We start from the raw sequence: 22,559 nt of genomic DNA, 5'->3' as shown, positions 1-22,559 counted from the left end.
GGAGGGGAAATCAAAAAAAAAAAAAAAAAAAAAAAAAAAAAAACAACTAACAACCTGCATCATTTAATTTTCTTTCTCAGATAAAAGCCATGATAGGGTGTGTGCAAGACAAATGGTAGTCAGCTGATGTGCATTTTTATTCCTATTTCCAAGGACAGCAAAAATTGCAATGAAGGATAAATCAAAAGGTATTATTTAATTGACATCCTATTTTCTCCTGGAAGGGGAAACATGTTTTAACCTTGCTCCTTTTATTGTTTATTGCAGGCTTAACTCTCCACGTTAACACATCTGTTTGTCCCAGGGTTTTATCCATTTTCCTTAAGAATTTGATTCCTACTAAAATAAAATGTTTCTAGGAGAAATACCATTGGAAGGTGCTATCAGGTTCTGAGAAAGAAGGCTTTGAATACAAGCTTTCATGGGTGGTTGGGATGAAAGAAACAAAAGAAAAACATGAAACTATGAGATATTAAACTGCAGGGACAATAAAATTTAGGTCTTGGCTGGAAGCAGGGGAGCCAGTTACTACACCACCAGTTTGTCTTGGACTAGATCCGCCTGTAAATAATTTATCTATGTGTCCACAGAAAAAGGAATAAATGTAGTCACAGCTGATATTTTCTCACATAACAACCTAAAAATAAATTATTAAGCTTATATATTTTAAAAAGATTTTGTAGACTGAATTTTCATAACGATTCCAAACATCTGGATCTCCATGGAATTTCACCCTATATCTTACTCACCCCTTCTACCACCGCTTAGTATTATAGATAAGTCTAAAAGCAACACCAGATGGTAGAGTGATGGCTGAGAAAGGAGAGCTGGCAAATAAATGTGCGTAAGATGGAAACTTTCAATGATAAACATGGGTGAAACTGGTCTGAGTATTAAGACAATATTTGCCAAGATCATATAAAAAGAAATCAATTTCTGCTTGTATATTCTCTAAGGAATCTATGTTGCTTTAATAATGTACAAGAGATGAAATTCAACATGATTTCTATGTACTTTGACTTTTCTTTTTTGGTCTCAATTTTATACAATTGAGTCTAGAATGTTGAAAGCCATTCCTATGGTATTTTAAATTACATGGAATTTAAAAAAATATACCATAACATGAAAGAGCAATAACATGCTTTTAAAATGAATGGTACCACAGATGATATATAAGGAGACTTCCTCTTGTCTATTTTTTTGTCCCTGAATTCTGATTTGACTTAAAAAGAATGTACCAATATGTGCACTGGAAAATTGTAGAAAAATACTAGACATAATTAGAAACTTTCATAATTTCTTTTTTTTTTTTTTTTTTTTTTTTGTGGTACGCGGGCCTCTCACCGCCGCGGCCCCTCCCATTGAGGAGCACAGGCTCCGGAGGCGCAGGCTTATCGGCCATGGCTCACGGGCCCAGCCGCTCCGCGGCACGCGGGATCCTCCCGGACCGGGGCACGAACCCGCGTCCCCTGCATCGGCAGGCGGACTCTCAACCATTGCGCCACCAGGGAAGCCCCATAATTTCTTTTTTGAGAATATATTCTATTTTAATCACATAAGCACACACACGTGTGTATCTGTAGAGATATATATGTATATATAAAGCATACATATGTGTATATATGTATCTATAAATAGCACGTACCTGTAAATGTATATATTTTAGATAGGTAGATATTGAGTAGAGAGGGAAAGAAATCTCTCACAATACCGATATATCATATGCCCTCACTACATTTTATCTTTAGCAGGAGAACATCTTAAAAATTAAAGGAGATTCAACAGCTTTGAAACAAACTACAGGTGATTTGTAGTCAAATGGCTGAACTGTAGGCTTGCTGAGCATAAAGTATAAAGACCACAAGCCAGAGGTCGATCTATTAATATTTAAGAAACAGCTGAGTCACAAACTGTTTATATCTTAGAAATTGTCTAGTTCACCTCCCGCCTATTTCTATTCAGAAATTTGCCAATCTTCTTAATAGATAGCCATTTAACCTCCGTTTAATCAAAAAGTTTACTCTTTTACATGAGTCACTGTCAAACAGTTCCATTAAAAATGTTTCCATTGTATTCTAAATGTTTTAATTATATCGAGTTAAAATTCTTAGCAAATTTTGCAGTCTAAACTGGTGACAGGTGACACAGGATATAAAAAATCATACCTTGGTATAATCATAATAATTGAACTTTCACCTTTTCCTATCATCATCCTTTTATTGCCTTTTTGTTTAGTAAGAGGAACTACGGTTTGAGGTGAACAAAATTGGGTTTGAAATTCCAGCAATTATACCTAAAAGTTGTATATACTTGAACAAGCAACTTTTCTCTCTGGGTTTCAATAATCTCACATCCGAAATCAGAATGGTAATTTATATGGTTAAGAAAAATAGAAAAAGAAAAAGGAAGAAAACAGAAGGAAAGAAATAAAACAGAATAAAATTCTGCTTTATTTACAGAACAGAAGTAGAGTCACAGATGTAGAAAACAAGCTTATGGTTACTAGCGGGTAAGGCTAGGGAGGGATAAATCGGGAGATTGGGATTGACATATACACACTACTATATATGAAATAGATAACTAATAAGAACCTGCTGTATAGCACAGGCAACTCTACGCATTACTCTGTTATGGCCTATATAGAAAAAGAATCTTAAAAAAAGAGTGGATATATGTATATGTATAACTGACTAACACAACATTGTAAATCAACTATACTCCAATAAAATAAAATTTTATTAAAAAAGAATAAAAGAAAAAAAAAGAAAGAAAACGTCTATGTTTTTTGTATGTTGTGTTATTTCAGCTCGATCGCAGACAGTTTCACCCACTGTGCCATTGAATGCTCATTTATATTGGATGGATATTATCAAATATATATTTAAATTTGAAAACATAAACAGTTCCATCAAATTTAAATCAAAATCCCTATATTTATAAAGCTAGAAAACAGTTCACATTTATTTTAAACCATTATGTAAGAACTTTCCAGGGCAACTTTCTAAGAATCTACATTCATGGGAATCACTTTGTAGTGCTGGCCTCATATAGCTCACTTCAAAAAAAAAAAAGAAAAGGAAGAAAAATTCCCCCAACTTATATTAACACAAATTTCAATGGATTATTTTGCTCTTTGCTTTTCATTTCTGTTTTAAAATATAAACCAAGTCTTTAAAGAATGCTAATATTATTTTTGCAATGCACTTGGAAAACTTTCATGGTGGTAAAGAGTGATATGCACTTTGCATTATAAAAAAAAAGACAAAAATACTTCCAATGAGCATAGGATTTTCCCCCCAAAGAATAAAAACAATTATTCACGGAAAAGACAATGACAATCAACATATTTCAAATCCTTTCTCAAAAGGATAAATACACATAGAGATCGAATATAAGGAAACTACTACTGGTCCAAGTAGGAAGACTAAATTCTAGCCAATGTCCTTTCTGAGGCTCACTTTTTTCCTCTGAAAAGTGATGATCAAACTCTCTTCCTTGTGTTTCTTGCAAGTATGTCATAGACTTCAAATCAGATAATATGGGTGAAAGTTCAGTGAAAACTATAAAAATCTATTCAAGTACAGAGGACTATTATTCGACAGCCATGCAGATAAAACAGCCACATATATATGCCATTTCAAAAAGTTTTAACACCTTTAAAATGTAAGTAATGAGCACATTAGGTGCCATGCCAGCTGCCAAGGCTACACAGATGGATCAACCATGCTCCCTAAGCATTCAGAACCTCTATATCAGGAGCTTCAGACATATTCATACTGTTTGATTCAATAAATCCATTTCTGGGGATTATTTTCTACAGAAATAAAATCCTAAATATGGGGAAAGAGATCATATCAAAAGCCTTTTGTTGCACGGTTATTTATAATAGCAAAAATATTTGAAATGGTACAATTATCAAGTACAAGCATATAGCTAAATTACATAATTTCATTTTCTTAATGAAATATTAGAGCCATTAAAATTATAAAGAATATGACTGGAAAGTCCGTTGATCTAACGGTCAGTTGAAATAACCAGGATAGAAGATTGTGAGTTAACTATAATTACCAGTGGGTAAAATTTTATAAAATAAATATTGTCATAGGGGAAAAGTAATGAAAAGACATATACGAAGTTATTAATTATTGTTAACTTTGGTTGGTAATATTACATGCAAAAATTCAAAAGGGGAGCCTCATTTCTATATTTTGCAATTTTCTGATGGATCTACTATACTTATAATGGCTTTTATTATATATATTTATATAATATACTTATTAATGGCTTTTTATTACAGAGATAATCATGTGATACAAAGGAGTGAGCTCAGTAATAGATTATATTACTGCTGAATACATGTAAAACTCAGATATTTCTAATTTGCTTCTGATCATGTTTGCCATAAAAATCATTAGAAAAAATAATATACATCAAAAATTTCCCAATAGGGCTTCCCTGGTGGCGCAGTGGTTGAGAGTCCATCTGCCGATGCAGGGGACACGGGTTCGTGCCCCGGTCCGGGAGGATCCCACATGCCGCGGAGCAGCTGGGCCCGTGAGCCATGGCCGCTGAGCCTGCGCGTCCGGAGCCTGTGCTCTGCTAAGGGAGAGGCCACAGCAGTGAGAGGCCGGAGTACCGCAAAAAAAAAAAAAATTCCCAACAACTTCATTTAAAATATATAGATCATGCTTTAATTAATAGCTCTCTGGGCTAGCAAATTTAAAAAAAACACACAAAAAAACCACACTTTTCTTATTTCTACTCATTATGTCCCCAACATTAATTTCAACTATCCTAATTTCTCTTGAAAAGTTAACTTTTATGACCAGTGCATTTTGTCAAGATCAAAATCTAAATGCATGAAGAATTAACCTTGTACAATAATGAATTAACAAGATCTGAAAAAGATAAAATGAATCACTAAATGATTATCATTAGTAAAATGTTCCACTCTGTTCTCTTATGGGGAATGATGGAACACTCTTTTATTGAACCCCATTATCCTAATGAGAAGATATTCTACACTTGATCATAGCCAAAAGGCTGGAGAAGATATTGCAATGACTTACTGCCAGTGCTTAACGAAGAGATTTCTTAATTATTGAAACCACATCTGTTTGATTAACGAGTCCCTTCCAATATCCATGCATCCTCTGCTTTTTAGTGTATGGCAGAATGTACAGACTGCACGTAAACTCTGGTTTTTCTTTCATGAAGGGAAACCTTATCTGCCAATGGCAAATGCTGCTCTGAATGAATTTTAAAAAAGGTTAAGTTTCCATTTTGCGCAAAAGCTTTGTTTAAATCTTGGTTCAATCACTTACTGATGTGTGACATTGGGCAGATCACTTAATACTCCATTGCCTTAGTTTCCTTTTCTGGAAAATATAATACCAACCTTATAGTGCTATTGTGAGGATAAAAGGAGATAATAAATTAAAAGCTCTTAGAATAATGCCTGCACAGAACTAATTCTGTGTACCTAGCACTGGACATGATTCCAAATAAAGTGAAAATTCTGGAATCCATCAGAACCTTGATATTATTATTGGGTACATAAATCAGTAATGCATTAGTTGTTTCTTTTTTAAGAACACGATAGGATGATTCTGTTAACGTTTCTAACGTTTCTATGCTCTTCAAATGACAGTCCCACAGACTCACAGACATAGAAAACAAATTCATGGTTACCGAAGGGAGTAAACATAACATTGTTACCAAAACAAATTTATGGTTACAAATTAGGAGTATGGGATTAACAGATACAAACTACTATACATCAAATAGATAAGCAACAAGAATTCATAGCACAGGGAATTACATTCAGTATCTTGTGATAACCTACAATGCAATATAATCTGAAAAAAATAACTACAGCACTTTGCTGTACACTTGAAACTAACACAATATTGTAAATCAACTATACTTCAATAAAAAAATAAACTAGCAAACATGATTATTCTCAGTTACTCTGACTTACAACGCCCTAGAGCAAGCAACCTTGAAATTCCAAATTTGTTCTAACAGAAAATTGGAATAGGAAGTTGCATATTTACAACTTTATTATAAAAAAAGAAAAAAAATACAAAAATCACATCAATCTCGTTGGCTTCACAAAACGCAAGTATACTCTCTACAGAGGACATATTCTTCCCATTGTCTTCAGCCCTCGATTACGAAGGTAGGGAAAGTGGGACTAACTGGGGCATAACTTGAGCTATATGTGTAAAAGCATATTAGTAGAAAGGCCACTGGATATCAAAGCCTCCTTTATTGTATTCACTCATGTAACTGGGCTCCCCTGGAAACATGTCTACCACCAAGATAGAAACCTGAAACAGCCATGTGTCCTACTGAATTTGTGTAAGATGAAAGGTAGTTCCAACATGGGAGGTCTTGGTAATCTTTCCTAAAAACGTAGGAAAAGCTGTTGGCATCTTAAGAGGTTTGTCCTAACAATTCCATTTTCAGGCAATGCAGGCACACCAAGAAAAGCAATTTGCTCCTTGAAATTCTACCATCATAAAATCTCCAGAACAGTGCCAAGTACATAGAAACTACTTGGTAAATACTTGCTAATTAAATGAGAAAAGTACGTGAGCCAGAATCAGTTTCTGGTCTCTCTACTAATTTTAAATAATGAAAGAAGAATCAGCTTGAAAATGGAAGTCTTTGAAATCAGCTCTTTAAATAAGGTTTACTTTTGCTAATATTTAGTATATATCTAGTTTAATTCTTTGATATTTAACCAGGTTGTCAAGATTCTTGTTAAAATGTTATTTAAAATTAAATATTTGTTTGTTTGTTTGTTTTGTTTTGTTTTTTGCGGTACACGGGCCTCTCACTGCTGTGGCCTCTCCCGTTGCGGAGCACAGGCTCTGGACGCTCAGGCTCAGCAGCCATGGCTCACGGGCCCAGCTGCTCCGTGGCATGTGGGATCTTCCTGGACCGGTGCACGAACCCGTGTCCCCTGCATTGGCAGGCGGACTCTCAACCACTGCGCCACCAGGGAAGCCCTAAATATATTTTTTATTGCAAAAACTACTAACTTAAAAAAGAAAACTCTTCCTGAACCCTTTCAAATTTAAGCAAAAACATTTGCAATTATTCCCACAAGTTAATGCCGAAGTGATATTTCCCAGAATGCTTCTGTTTCTGTCATGACTTACAGTTTGGCTTTCTTTGGGCTGCTGTTCCCTATGGCTTGGTGCTTAAAAATATTAGTTCTCATTTATAAACATCATTCATTAGTGCTACTGACTGAAGGCCACATATAGTCATATTACCATTTTATTCATGTAAATTTATCCAGAGGCTAGTGCCATGCATGCTTATGATTTTCAGACATATACTTAAAAGACACATGTTAAAATAAAATGTCACTGCATTAGGCAGGAATTGCAAAGAAAATAGTGAGTTACAATGGAGCTTCCAAAATGTCCTTCTAAAATGAGTGACCTTTTTATTATTTTTGAGCTAAAGACAAAAGTATACATGCATAACTTGATCTAATCATCAGAGTGTAATAACATGCATTTATAAGCATTCTGGGGATGACACATACCCCTGGTGAATAAGGTCATCGTGTCAAGTTCAGAAAAACAGGCCTTCTACAACTTTGTCCAATGAACTCTTCCGATGGTTCGATTTTAAAGGAGGCACACGAGCCATCTTGTCAAGTCCCTTGTCATATAATACCTATTGTTATTTCCTCTGGACTCTGACACGCTTTCCCCATAATAACAAAATAGGGGAAATTTTGGAGTGTTGTGTGCAGCTTCTGTACCCCACCCAGAGCAGAGCTGTCAGCACAGCCCTTTCACACTAGGAGCTCTGGTCTGAAGTCCTGGGTGAGAGGCCTGTGGACACCGCACCCTATGAGCAAGTGAAATTGGACAAGCGCCAAGGAAATAAAGGATCAAAGAACTAAGTTAAGGAGTGTATGGCATTTCCTTCGGATAGGACTGCATTTACCAATGGGCCTGTGATTCACCAAAATATAACATTTTACTAGATGCTGTCATACTGCTGTCTAACAGGACTGTTGAGATTAGAGTCCACCGTCAAGCCGTGTGGATGACTATCCCCATAAGGTTAACAGCTGATCTCTCAGCAGAAACTCTGCAAGCCAGAAGGGAGTGGCAGGACACACTGAAACTGATGAAGGAGCAAAATCTGCAACCAAGATTACTCTACCCAGCAAGGATCTCATTCAGATTTGATGGAGAAATTAAAACCTTTACAGACAAGCAAAAGCTGAGAGATTGAGGGAGACGCAAGAGGGAAGAGATATGGGAACATATGTATATGTATAACTGATTCACTTTGTTATAAAGCAGAAACTAAAACACCATTGTAAAGCAATTATACCCCAATAAAGATGTTATAAAAAATAGGGGAAATTTTAATTCTACTTCTCAAGCACTGATCTTCACTAATTAATTCCACTATGTCAGAGTTGATAGCATATTGACTGATGTAACCAAGTTAACTCTAGATTTCAAATTACAAAAAAGCAGTGGCATGAAATACCTATCAGGGTTTCAATGCAGATGTTTGAAAGAAAAAAAAGTTTTGCTACCTTCAGCCAAATATTTTCCTGCAAAAATTATCTAATTTCTATTGAGTTCTATATTTTTTAAAAAATGAAAGCAATTTAACCTTCACAATTTCAATCTCCTTTATGGGATCTACACCATCACATTATGAGAATACTGGTAATATCTTTAAAATATTTGTACATTTGTCTATACTCATGCTAGGGCTGAAAATCAGTGCGTCTAAAACAAACTCACAGTTTTCAGCTCCTTGTTAGTTCTCTTCCTGAACATTTTCATTATGGCACCAAGTCATTTCAGCTGGATATATGTCATCATTTCCTCCATTTTCACATCTAATAAATCATCGATTTTTACTGTTCTATTTTTACCCATTTAACTGCTCTCCTTCATTTCCAGCAAAATCAATTCACATTTATGGGACTGTACAGCCTTCTGGTTTCTCTTCACTGCTAATCTTCCTCTCTCGAGTCTGTCCTAAGACCATCCCCACACCAAGCTTTCTAAAGAGTTTACTTAACAGTATCACCTTCTACTTCAAACTTTACAGCGGTTCAATATTACCCTTCGGTCTGGCATTGAAGACTCCGAATAATCTTTCTACCTTCACTATTTTCCACAAGTTATGTATATGAACCTTCTGACTGGATTAATCTTGTCTCTTCCTTTTCAAGTCAGGAAGACGAAGGGTGAATATGCTGGTGATGGGTCGTCAGAAGGCGATCATGCAAAAGTGTTTCTAAGGAAGACTCTTAAGAATGATGGGAACTGATGTTGAACATCTATCCTCATTCTATCTGGTTGCCGCTTTAGAGAAATAAATATTATTTATTTATGTTCTGGAGAAGTAAATAAATAAAAGACAAAAAAAAAAAAGACTGCAAACTAAGCAGTCAGGAAACTAAGGCAGATGGATAAAAATTCCACAAACTGGCTCGCTGGAGCACTGCCAAAGCGAGCTTCAATTTTTTTTTTTTTAATGTGATCTAAAAGGAGAAGCAGAAGAGTGAAAGCACGTAATTATTATTATTATCATCACTACACTCTGTAACAGTTGTTCAGTCAGGAGAGTTTATTATATGGTTTGCAAAACAGGCCAACACATCTAGCTAAGTTAATCACTTCACGTCTCGATTATTTTATTGCCTCTTGTTGAGTTTCTTCTTTCCAATCTCTTCTACTTCCTTACTATCTTCCAACTCCATCCTTCTCAGACCCAGCCCTCCCCACTCCTGGTGCTACCCTAGTATGGACAGAGTGTGCTCCGGTTTCCTACCATCTACTACTTCACTTTCAGCTCCTGGAGACTGCTCACAGCCTGACAAGACTTTCAAGTCTGTTTCCTTTCTCTCCCAGATTAACCTTTGGTTATTCATATGTCATTTCTCTCCCTCCAGGCTCATATCAACATCAGAGATTTTGCTCTTGATATTTTCTCCATTGAAAATAGTCTTCAGGGGCTTCCCTGGGGGTGCAGTGGCTGAGAGTCCGCCTGCCGATGCAGGGGACGCGGGTTCGTGCCCCGGTCCGGGAAGATCCCACATGCCGCGGAGCGGCTGGGCCCGTGAGCCATGGCCGCTGAGCCTGTGCGCCCGGAGCCTGTGCTCCGCAACGGGAGAGGCCACGACAGTGAGAGGCCCACGTACCACAAAAAAAAAAAAAAAAAAAAAAAAAAAAAGCCTCACGATTGCTTTCTAAAGTAAATTGCCAGCAATAAAAATCCTAGGTCATCTTATGGCTTCTTTACAATTTCATACAAACATCATATTTAGGATTGTTTTACTTTTCCTCACACTTTAATTCTTTTCTTAATGGAATACAAACTCATGGTTAAAAGCTCCCTCTACTGGTTATTTTTAGCATATCAAGAAGAAATTTTAAAAACAATTATCCAAAATTACCTAAAATATATTTCCTAAGAAGTTATCATTCATCTCAAATATAATTCATCAAAGTCATCAGTGATATGTCTTTTCATTCATCTGTGCTTTTACTCATATGATCCAGTTTCTGAGGAATGTATGCTACTATAGTTTGTAATCCTTTATTTCTTTGGATGAAATACTTGATTTTTCTTCCTACTATGCTTCATTCTATACACTCCAATCACACTTACAACTCCAGGATTTCCTGGGAGGCGACACAGCATAGTGACAGAGCTCTAGGATTCTGGAGTCAGGCTGCCTTCCTCTGAACTGCCCCTGGCTTGACGCTTTATTAGCAGCAATTACCCTGATGAATTCATAAACATCTGTGCATCTCACTTTCCTCACAAAAGAAATGGGAATAACAATAGTTCTTCTCTCATGCTATCGTCGCAGGTTTTAAATGTTCAGTCAAAGCATTTAGCACAAGCGAGTATTACATCTTCAGATCCTGGTAAGGCCATGCCTCACTGCTCCCTCAAAGGCAGAGAATGAATGCAATTTGTGGAGTCGTTTTCCCAGTGTCTGACTTTTTTTATTCTCTGAACTTTGCCATGATTCTGTTGTCAATGTCCTCTATCTTCTTCCCAGAGCTTCCCAATGATCTTGTTTGTATTGCCTCTGTTCATTTATTTTATTTTTTATCACTGTGGTAAGGACACTTAACATGAGATCTACCCTCCTAAAAATTTTTTTTTTTTTTTTGCGGTACACGGGCCTCTCACTCTTGTGGCCTCTCCCGTTGCGGAGCACAGGCTCCAGACGCGCAGGCTCAGCGGCCATGGCTCACGGGCCCAGCCGCTCCGCGGCACGTGGGCTCCTCCCGGACCGGGGCACGAACCCGTGCCCCCTGCATCGGCAGGCGGACTCTCAACCACTGCGCCACCAGGGAAGCCCCCCTCCTAACAATTTTTTAAGTGTATAACACAGTATTGTTATCCAAACACACAATGTCGTATAGCAGAACTCTAGAAAGTATTCATCTTGCGTTAACTGGCATTTTTATCCCAAAGAATTAGAAATCAGGATCTCAAAGAGATATTATCATCCCCATGTTCATTGAGGCACTATTCACAATAGCTGAAATGTGAAAACAGCATAAATGTTCACTGATGGATGAATGGATTTTAAAAAGTGGAATATATCTATGATGCGATGTTCAGCATTGAAAAAGAAGGAAATCCTGTAATATGTGACAACATGGATGAACCTTGAGGACATTATGCTAAGTGAGATAAGCCAGACACAGAAGCACAAATACTGCATGCTTCTAAAATAGCCTTCCCCATATTTTTTGATGTCTTTCAATTTACTTGCTAGATATCACTCCAAATGGCTCATACTCTTGACGTGTTCCTTGAATGAAACACAAAGGGAGTTGGCACACACTTTCATTAGAGTCTCATTTTATCCTTTTCATTATATCTCACCGAAGACTTTCAACTTGAAAGAGGTGATTGAATGATTACTGGATTTCCGAATCATGGCTGCCAACTAAAACACATTTTCTTCAAATGACATTCCCTATGTTTAAGAGCATCGTTTATTGATGTGAAGTATATTGCTTGTAGAATATAAGTTAGGCATGTGGACCCTGGAGACAGAAACGCTGGTCCTATAACGTGTTTGTCCTTGGCAGTTAGGTAATCTCGTCATTCAACTGTAAAACAGGTATTATGTTTATTTCTATTATTTTCATATAATTAAAGATTATTGAAGTAGTAGCCTGGTTCTATGCCCTACCTATTATCTCACAGGTATATAGTTGAAAATATCTGTAATGAGCAGTACTGGTAAGATTAATATGAGGTATCACCACAACATGTAATTAAGTATATATATATTTCAAGCTAATTTTTTTAACTTCAATTTAAAATCATATTGACTTTGGTTTTGGTAAGAATGACATCCCAGGAATCTATTTTTATCACCCAATGGTAAAGTTGAGATGAAAAAGAAAGAATACTTCCCACATAAATCTCAGAATGTTGATACTGTTCACCGTGAAGGTCATTTCAACAGCAAACTGTTTTGGTCTTCACGATATTTCGGAAACATTTCAGTGCATTTCCAAAAGACTGTTTCAAATTTAGATTTCATGGTTAAACATCTGGGTTTCTTTCTTGGTCCATTTAGCTGCATTTCATATATATATCCTCCACTGCTTCAGAAAATAAAAATAGATTTTGTGAAAACTCAGGAGGTGAAAGATAACAGCATTACACAAAATTAAGGGGTCTGGGTGACCTAGTTTGGACAGTCAGTTTTAATTCTAGAAAACACATTGAGATTCTCTGAGGAAAGGATATTATGCATATTTTAGCATCACTTTGTAAAGGCAGAGTTTGCAGAAGTTGGGAGTACAGCTAAAATTCATTTGTTTAAATACAAGCAGCATCACCAACATTTAAAATTGTTTAGCATTCAACATTACTAATCTTGCATTGTGCAGTCCTAAATACTTGATCCAGAGTTTTTCCCTTTATAACCAAGCCACATTTTAACTTACTGTCTTGACACTGGATATGTTGACTTATGCAGAATCTATATTGTATAAACTTTATACAAAAGTTACAATCAGTCAGCTCTAGAAAGTCACATGAGATAATTTTCTGTATTCATAAAATTGTTATTTTTCCTACATGAGGATTTTCGAACTGGGTTGTTGAACACTTAAATCTTCAGATGTTGTTTAGATTTTTATCTTGTTATTTTTTAGTAGCAAGATATTTACACTAAATTTAGGACTCTGCATCTCTTCCTTCTTCTACAGTTACCCCCGTCTTTAGGTAACAACCTAATATGTTTTTTGAAAACTCTTTGAAGGTTCCATATTTCTATTTTAATATGTTCTCCCAGTTATCCCAGAACAACTTTCCTTTCTTTTGATAAGCCTTCCATAGTTTTCAAATTATATAGCAGATGTATGCCAAGTCTCCAAGATTACAAGCAATCATGGTTTCTACATTTATGTACAGGCTGTGTGGAGCCTTTACAAATGTCCCAAGTTAGACTAGGGCTTGACCTACCTAAGTGCTAAGTATTAGCTGTTCTGATTGTGGTTATCATTATTGCTGGATGCATTAATACTCCTGCCTTTCTCAAGAGGACTCATACTGCGATGATATAAAAAGGTGGATAGCCCCAAATTTATCCTCGTGAAATAGAAATATATATTTCCCCAATTGAGGTCACAGAAATGAAAACGTAGGATCCTGCCATCTTCGTTTTTGTCTGAGGTACCAGCAGGGCAGTAGAGAAAGGTCATTAAGTGACCACGGTCCACTCCACCCACAGAGATTCCAGTGTAGAAGAGATTTATCTGACCCACTATCCCCAAATGATTCTGGTTCATCTTTAATAGCACCGTACGATGAAAAACATTTTTTGTTTTGTTTTGGTGATCAGAATCATGGATGCAGACTGCCAACATCTTTATCATTTATTATTTTAAGCAAAGCAATGGCAGACATATTGGAACTGACTTATTCAATCATTGCAAGAAATCAGTATATCAATGTAGCAAGATTTGAGAAATTCTAGAAGATGAGAGAGTAAGGAGAAGGGTTTTATATTCTATCAAAAATACTTGTACATTCAAAAACAAAGAAACAAAAAGAACTATGAAAAACTCTCATCCCATGTATATGATTAAGAAACAGATGTAGGAATAGAAAGCTCTTCTCCCACCCCCAACCTCACTCATCCCTCTTTTCAGCCTCACACTCAATACCCCCCATCCTCACCTCTCCTCAAGTCTTGTCTGGTTCCTTCTTTTCCTCACTTGTCTTTCTCTTTCTCAGTCTGGGCAATTTCTACATGATGGCACATTTTAACCACTCAACCTTAACTGTTGGCGTGCCGCAACTTTTTAGATGACAATTTATTCATATTAGGAAATGGCAGTAAAATGAGGTAATTCTTGTTTAATCTTACTTAGAATATGAAACCTCACTAGTACCAACAAACTAGAAAAAAGGTTAATTGAAATTATTTCAAAATCTAAAAGATTTTTAAAATACAGCTTAAAATGTTAAATTAAAAATATTAATGTATACATTTAGTTTTATTTCTTGGGTTTTACCTCTTTGAATGTAATAATAATAATGCAAAGGATGAAAGAAACAAAAATAATAAACAAAAAGAGAAGTATGCTTTCTCCCCAAATATTCCATTTCTATGTTTGATTTCATGGATAAATACTTTTATTGATGGCACTAAGTAAACTTAACATTGGCTTAGTTTGCAGTTCTCACAACTTCAAATTGCTGAGGGTCTGGATTTCTGAACATTTGACAAAACTGAGTAAATGCCTATTTACCATGAATTTTGGAGAAAGTAGCTACTAGCAAAATTAGTCTACATGGCCCATTAGAGATTCTTTAAAGCCATAGTAAAATTTTTATTCTTAATCTCAATAGGCTTCTTTCCAGTAATACTCTATGATTATGAGTGGATGGTAGTTTTTCTGATTACAATACCAACTTTTGAAAATGTAGTTTCTCTTCTACATATCTTAAATATATTCCTTCTCTCTCTTTTTTTTTTTTTGGTATGATGATCAAATCAATTATAAAGAGAGGTTGGAAATCTATTACCTGAAGAACAATAATGTGGGCAAACCTTTAAATTATAAATGCACTGAATTTCTCTCTCTTCTTTATAAAAGTGATAGAATATTATGAAACAACAACAATAAAAGCAGAAGATAATTTCAACGAGAGAGAAAAATGAGGCTAGGCCAGGTAGCTGACATAAAATACTTTCTTCACTGACAATGGATAGAAGCAAGGAATGCATGACACATTCTGAGTTTCACCAGAACAGCACGGTAAACTCATTTCAAGTTGAAACAAAATAATGACATTTGAGGGAAAACAAGTTTTAGAATATGTGACATGGATGTGTTTGTGTAATGAGCTTTATACATTATCCGTGCTAAACATAGAAATGACACCTGCAAAATCATTACATTTCAATTGTGTGAGATCTATGCAAACCAGTCTGAGGCTACTACTACAAAACTCTTTTGAAACATCTCCATGAAGTTTAAATTCTGGCATTAAATGTTCATAAGGAAAAATAAGGATCTACTTGATAATTTCTGGTCTCTGTATAAAGTGATTTACATACTAATTCCCTGATGTATAATAGATTATCACTGGGAATAATTATGTAATCCAAACTGGGCAGTCAGCACTAAATATCATCGTATTTTCTAATATATTTGGATGCTCAGATATATGTAAAATTTAAAAATATATATGATTATTACCAAAACTCAAATAACTATTAAAAACTTAAAACTAAGAAATATACGCTGATATATTTATTTAACAAATGATTTAACACTTTCTAAGATCCAGGCCCTGCACTGCACACTGGGTTTCAATGATGAGCAAAACAGAACCTCTGCCCTGAAGCAACTTCTGCAAAAATGTTAAAGAAATCAAATATCAGGCACAGATGACAGTTCTCTACTTTTCTAGCTCACATCTTTCTGTGCTGTTTAGCTTAACAAAGTTCCTGGCAAATTCTCAGTTTGAGATTTTCAGGTATTCCTCAACAGAAGATACACATTTCCAGGTTGCCAATCTGATACGGTAAGTTATATCAAAGGACTGCCGACAATGTTCTAAATTTAGGAAAGGTTTTTGGTTCACTCTCCCTGTACTGCTTAGGTCTTTGAAGCCAGATCTCTTGGGCCCTGCTCACTAAATGTTCCTTAAACACTGAATTAAAAGCCTGATGGAGATAAAAAGCAGTGTGCAAATATTCATGTAATTCCATGTTTCCCCGTGATCTGCTCCCTAGTCTGACAACTCTGGTGCCTTTGGCCTGCTCCTTTTCCTAAGCTGTCACCCAGCCTGAGACATCAGTAGCTTAGAAATCATGAAGGCTCTTGTATAATCTGGACACAGCAAGGCCTAGTGGACTTTGGTTTCAGCCTCAGCAGCTACTCACGAGTGATCTGACCTTTGGCAAATCATTTAACCTTCCCAACGTTCAGGTTTCTCACGGGTAAAATAAAAGTTTGTCCTAGATGCTCTCCAAAGTCACTTCGAGGTGGAAAATGTCACGAGTTTATGAACACAATAAACACGAGGCTCCTGCCGTTATGGCACAATCCTAGTTCAGTTTTTATGGCTGGAAAATTCCTTTAAAAATAAGCGAACACTGCATTCGATGAAAATTTTTAAAAAGTAACTACTATTTGCCAATGTGGTAATCATTTAAAACAAAGGTATGAAGGCAATCATTAGAAGTGCAGAGTGATACAATCAATAATAAGGAATCCAAAGGAGAAAGGAGCTAAGTGAAAGAATTACAAAGTCAATGAAAGAGAGAGTGGGAATTGTATTCACTGAACATTAGTCAGTCACTGGGAAACTTTTATTGAGCATCTATGTTCTAAGTATGGTTCTTGACCCTGAGGACACAGCTGTAAACAATACACACATGGTCTCGGTCCTTATATATTTACACCATAGTCAGGGAGAAGGAAGGAACATAGGTAGAGAAAGAAATGAGATAATTTTACGTAGTAATAAACAGTAAGTTATAAATAAGGAATAAACTGGGTGAAAGAAAAAGGAGGGGTCTAGTGCTGGGAGGCTGCTAACTTAGGATGGTCAGGAAGGCCTCTCTAATATAAAGTAGCAGAAGAGTGGAGACCTTAGTGATGATAGGATGCTGCCCATACGACCTTCTCAGCATGGAGCCTTCCAGATGAAAGGTACACCGACACTGGATGATACCACAGTAGCAAAGTTGGAAACAAGCTCAGACTTGAATAATGGAGGCCAGGGTGCCAGGACCACAGTGAGCAAAGGGAGGATGCTGCAGCCTGATGGCAGATACAGGTGGAGCCCAATCTCCCTAAGGAGTGGCGTGAATTTGGGGCTTTATTCTATCTCAGTGGAATATGGAAATGTCAAGCAGCAGACATTGGATGCTTTCAAGAAAGGTGGCAATATCAGTATTATCCATTTGAAAACATCTGTTTGCCTGCTGGATGGAGATGAGATCTAGAATGATAACAAATAACATCCATGAGATATGTTAGCATTTTAGAACTACAGGAGAAAAAAAATGATGAAATTTTAGGAGACTTAGGTAAATAGTGCATTAAGCAATTCCTAACTAAAGAGAATAAAGCCTTAGGGTTAAGTGAAATAAGAAACGTTTGCCAGGTGAAGGCAAGGACTAGAAGAGTCCATATTTAGTCATACTTGTTTGCTTGCAAATGGAGGAACTATTGTGTCATTGCACTGGCAGCAGTAAATTAGGCTTTTTTTTTTCAGAGTCATAGTGGGCCCGGACTTTAACTTGCTCCATTTTCTAATGTTAACAGTTAGAAAGCTAACAGTCTAAGTTAACTATGGCTTCAGTGAAGGTGGCAAGATGCAAGTTTCCAACTGTAGTGATTTGGAGAAACAGTGGCAACGTACTGAAAATCTATGAATCCATGCTGGCTTTGTTTTTACCCCACGGTATACAATACATGTGAGGATACTTAAGAAGCCAAAAACGATTCCCATGTTCTGCTTGGTTGAGGGTAAGTTGGAAAAAGAGATGGAATGAAGATTTGTAACATCCTTTGCCCTGATGTTTAAGCAAACACAATTGTATAGCCGTATAATTGCCTAATTTGTCTATTATTCATCTAAAAGAGAAGTTATTACCACACTTCTCCAAAGAAGACATACAGATGGCCGACAGGCACATGAAAAGATGCTCAACATCGCTAATTATTAGAGAAATGCAAATCAAAACTACAATGAGGTCCCACCTTACACCGGTCAGAATGGCCATCTTTAAAAAGTCTACAAATAACAAATGCTGGAGAGGGTGTGGAGAAAAGGGAACCCTCCTACACGGTTGGTGGGAATGTAAGTTGGTGCAGCCACTATGGAGAACAGTGTGGAGGGTCCTCAAAAAACTAAAAATAGAGTTGCTGTAAGATTTAGTGATCCCACTCCTGGACAAAACTATAATTCAAAAAGATACATGCACCCCTATATTCATAGCAGCACTATTCACAATAGCCAAGACATGGAATCAACCTAAATGTCCATCGGCAGATGAATGGATAAAGATATATACAATGGAATACTACCTAGCCATAAAAAAGAACAAAATTATGCCATTTGCAGTAACATGGATTGACTTAGAGATTATTATACTAAGCGAAGTAAGTCAGAAAGAGAAAGACAAATACTGTATGATATCACTTAATGTGGAAGCTAAAATATGACACAAATGAACCTATCTATGAAACAGAAACAGACTCAAAGACATAGAAAACAGACTTGTGGTTGCCAAGGGGGGTGGGGTAGGGGAGGGATGGGTTGGGAGTTTGGGGTTAGCAGAAGCAAACTATTACATATAGAATGGATAAACAACAAGGTCCTACTGTATAGCACAGGGAACTATATTCAATATCTTGTGATAAACCATAAGGGAAGAGAATATGAAAAAGAATATATATATATGTGTATAACTGAATCGCTTTGCTGTACAGCAGAAATTAAAACAAAATTGTAAATTAATTATATTTCAATAAAAGATAGATAGATAAATAAATAAAGTGACCCATTGTGCCCCTTATCCAATTCCATCACTGGTTCATTCAGAAATCCATACTGCAGATGTGACATAGTTAGGCACTGTCGGGTACATTTTACAATACCAAAGCTACCAACTGACTGAGAAAATGTCACAGGCTCAATTCTGTTCAGCTTAATTATAGATATTAATTTAATATGTATAATGTGGGATGAGACAAGGGACTGCAAAGGATGTTCAAGACACAGGGGCTTAAAATCTACTGGGGTAAACAAGGCACATATAGAACCATTAAATGAGAATGAAAGTTAATGTGATATTAAATGACAAAATTAGTTACAGAGACAATAATCTTTATTGAAATCTAGAAAAGAGAAAGACAATAAATCGAGTTTGTCACCAATCAATCCCAAGCAGCCAGTGAGAACACTGTTATATGTTAGAAGCATTATTTTCATCATGGCATTCATAGAATGTTGCTCTTGATTTTGGGTTAGGAAAGAGTTGTAAGGGAAATGACAAAATTATATCATCAGACAATAAAGGAAACATAAATTTAACAGCTGTTTGGGTGTAACAGATAATGGCAAGATGTTGCTGACTTACAATTAATTGTGTGCTAAGAAGCAGGCTTTCCTGACTGGTGATGATTAACTACCCAGCTATTAATCATCTAATTGTTAAACTGATTAACTACAACCTTGCTAGCATGTTAAATTAGCTTTACTGTCCTTCACCTTTCGGGCTTTCCTGGCGGCGCAGTGGTTGAGAGTCCGCCTGCCGATGCAGGGAACACGGGTTCGTGCCCCGGTCCGGAAAGATCCCACACGCCGCGGAGCAGCTGAGCCCGTGAGCCATTGCCGCTGAGCCTGCGTGTCCGGAGCCTGTGCTCCGTAACGGGAGAGGCCCCAACAGTTTTCAAAATATATTAGAATTTTGATTAGACTAACAACAAGCTGTCCATTTTAGGTTATTTTTGAGGTGAAGAGTCCTTCGAAGGGTTTTTGGAGAGGTAATTGCTCTCACATTTTGCAGAGAAATGGATGCAAACAATAAACAGATGAGAACAACCAAACCGGCATAATGGGCTTTTAGACTAAGCTCATTAGATGGGCTACTAATTTAATAAAATCCAAATCTGTTTTCTATTAGGTAGAAAGATAGATATGTCTTTATATATACATATATATGTATATACATATGTATATACAAATATATATCTACTTACCTAGTACACACCACACACAGTAGAAAAATATATAGAAACATAAATATGTATGTATATGCATATATGTTTTAATTACATATCTGTGCTAGTGTTTAACACAATTTCCTTTTATTTTTGGAGTCATACAACAGCATAAACACGCATTTCTCTAAATTTCCTCCTTTTCTTCCTTAGGATCAATGGCGTAGTACTGACTGTTGGAATGACCTCCTGTCTGGCTTGTCCTTCTCAAATTGATCCTTTCCCTCTGCCTTCAGCTTTCAAAAATTGGAATCTACTAATATCAATCCCATGTTTAAAACTCATTGTTATAATGTCTATATGTTACTTTAAAAGACTTTTGTCTCAACAGTGGGATATACGCATATATGTTGTTTTGATCCGTGCCCTAGAGATGGTGAGTTGACATATGAAGAACCCTCGTGGAGAATGGGGTTAGTGTGCTGGAGAGTTAGTCACCAATGGAGAGACTAACCAGAAGCCCATCTCCCTGAGGTAAGCACTAAAATTTCAATGGCCCTCCTCTCTCATCAGCCCTGGAGAATTTATCTGGATACTGAATGACTGAAATGATTCTTCACTGGTGAGATGAGAGGTATTCAGGATATGTGGAGACTAGTAATATTGAGTGGGCATCTCTCCCCTTTCCTGAACAGGGTTCAGGAACCAAAGCCAGTAGTCTATACCAAATACATTTCCATTGCGAACAATGACCCAGCATAACAGCCCCTCTCGTTCTACCCTAAGCTGCTGACAGAGGATTATGCTGCTTGCTTTTGACTAGATGTAGCCAAGTACTGCTGCTTGAATATGGTCACATCTGCACATGAGCCTTGAATTTAATATCTTGTCACAGTGTCTAAAAGGCCAGAAAGCTGCAGATTTCATTTAATTCACAGAACAGATTTTGTGTCTGCTTCTTGCTACTGTCTCTTATAAATGTTTTAATTCGTAGTGGAGTTAGGACTGAGGCTTGCTTTCCTGTTAACAAACTAACTGTAGCCATTACTTACATCTAACTACTGGAAGATATGAATATCGAACAAAGGAACAAACCTAATAAACGTGAATGACCAAATCGGCTTACGTCGTTTGCAATGCACCACTGCATGCGTGATAAAGGTGAAACTCACTTTTCAGTCCTACAGGCTTTCTACGACCTCTCCACTACCTCACTCTGCGGCATCTTAACAACATCCCTGGCAACCTGTACTGTTCCATTTTCCCCCAGAACCAACATACTGTTTGTTCACGCAATTTATCAAGATGTTCCCTTACCTAGAGCATCTGCCCTGTACCTAAGTCTGAATCATCTGGACAACCCAATTTAGACATTCTCTCCCTCACACTGCTTCCCGGTCTTTGAAGACTGGGTTGACCACCTCCTCCATATGCTTCCAGAGCACCCTTCTGAAACCATTTGCCACAATGTGTTAAAACTGTCTGTTTAGCCATTGAATCCCATCTCTCTACTTCATAAGCAACATGAAAGCAAGTGCCTTGTCTTTTCCTGACATGCGTAATACTCAGTAGAATGCTAGTTGAGCCGGATACAATCTCCTGTGACTACTTCCATGGACGTTTAGAGAAAACAATCCTTGCTTCCCTTGTCCAGGAAAAAAATGTTGTTTACAATGAGCATCTTCTTCAGATGTGGGTCCACAGAGTAGCAGACTAATACAATTGTCATCAGATGTCTCCTCTGCTAACAATTGTAGATGCATTCTTACAGAAATACCTACTGGATAGATCCCACCATTCTAGATTTGAAGATGTTCTTACATAATGCCAACCTGTCCTAGAAAAGGTGACACTACATGTCCAAGATCTGTATTTAGTCAGCATGCCAGTGAAAATAACAGGTGCTTGGGAAATATCTACATAAATTACAAGCAGGCTATCCAAATTAGTTGATTTTGGTGTGTAAAGATACGTGCTAGTCGAAAATTTCTTCTGTGAGGAGCCACAGAAATTGTCTCACCATCTGTTAGCTGATGGATGTGGCTTACAAATGACCTCATCTCTGTATCCTTCCTGTGGTAAGTGGCCTGGATCTAAGGCAGAGTTCTCTTCAGTGGTAGTAAATTATTGACTTTGTTTATCTTTAAGGACGATAACATCAGCTCCATTAGTATGTGCATTTATATTCCAAATACACCACGGAGGCTTCAGCGAGTCAGTTGCTTCCTGGAAATTAGCAAAACGGGTGTACATAATCTATCCTGTTATCCTTTGCAATGCAAAGGACACTGTATAGCAAGTAATAGTTTACTGGACAAG

The 22,559-nt window shown here is 36.8% G+C and overlaps 1 protein-coding gene and 1 pseudogene across 1 annotated transcript in view; both read right to left on the bottom strand.

Moving 5' to 3' along the window:
- CNTNAP2 (contactin associated protein 2) overlaps positions 1 to 22,559 on the bottom strand; it is a 2,003,631-nt gene that overhangs the window by 1,436,164 nt on the left and 544,908 nt on the right. The window lies entirely within an intron of this gene.
- On the bottom strand, positions 4,884 to 5,056 carry LOC112398361 (uncharacterized; annotated as a pseudogene).

The sequence above is a fragment of the Neophocaena asiaeorientalis genome, unplaced genomic scaffold (assembly GCF_003031525.2).
Source record: "Neophocaena asiaeorientalis asiaeorientalis breed wild unplaced genomic scaffold, Neophocaena_asiaeorientalis_V1.1 scaffold798, whole genome shotgun sequence".
Classification (NCBI taxonomy): domain Eukaryota; kingdom Metazoa; phylum Chordata; class Mammalia; order Artiodactyla; family Phocoenidae; genus Neophocaena; species Neophocaena asiaeorientalis.
Note: the sequence above shows the minus strand (reverse complement) of the source record. Positions and strands in the feature narration are given on the sequence as shown.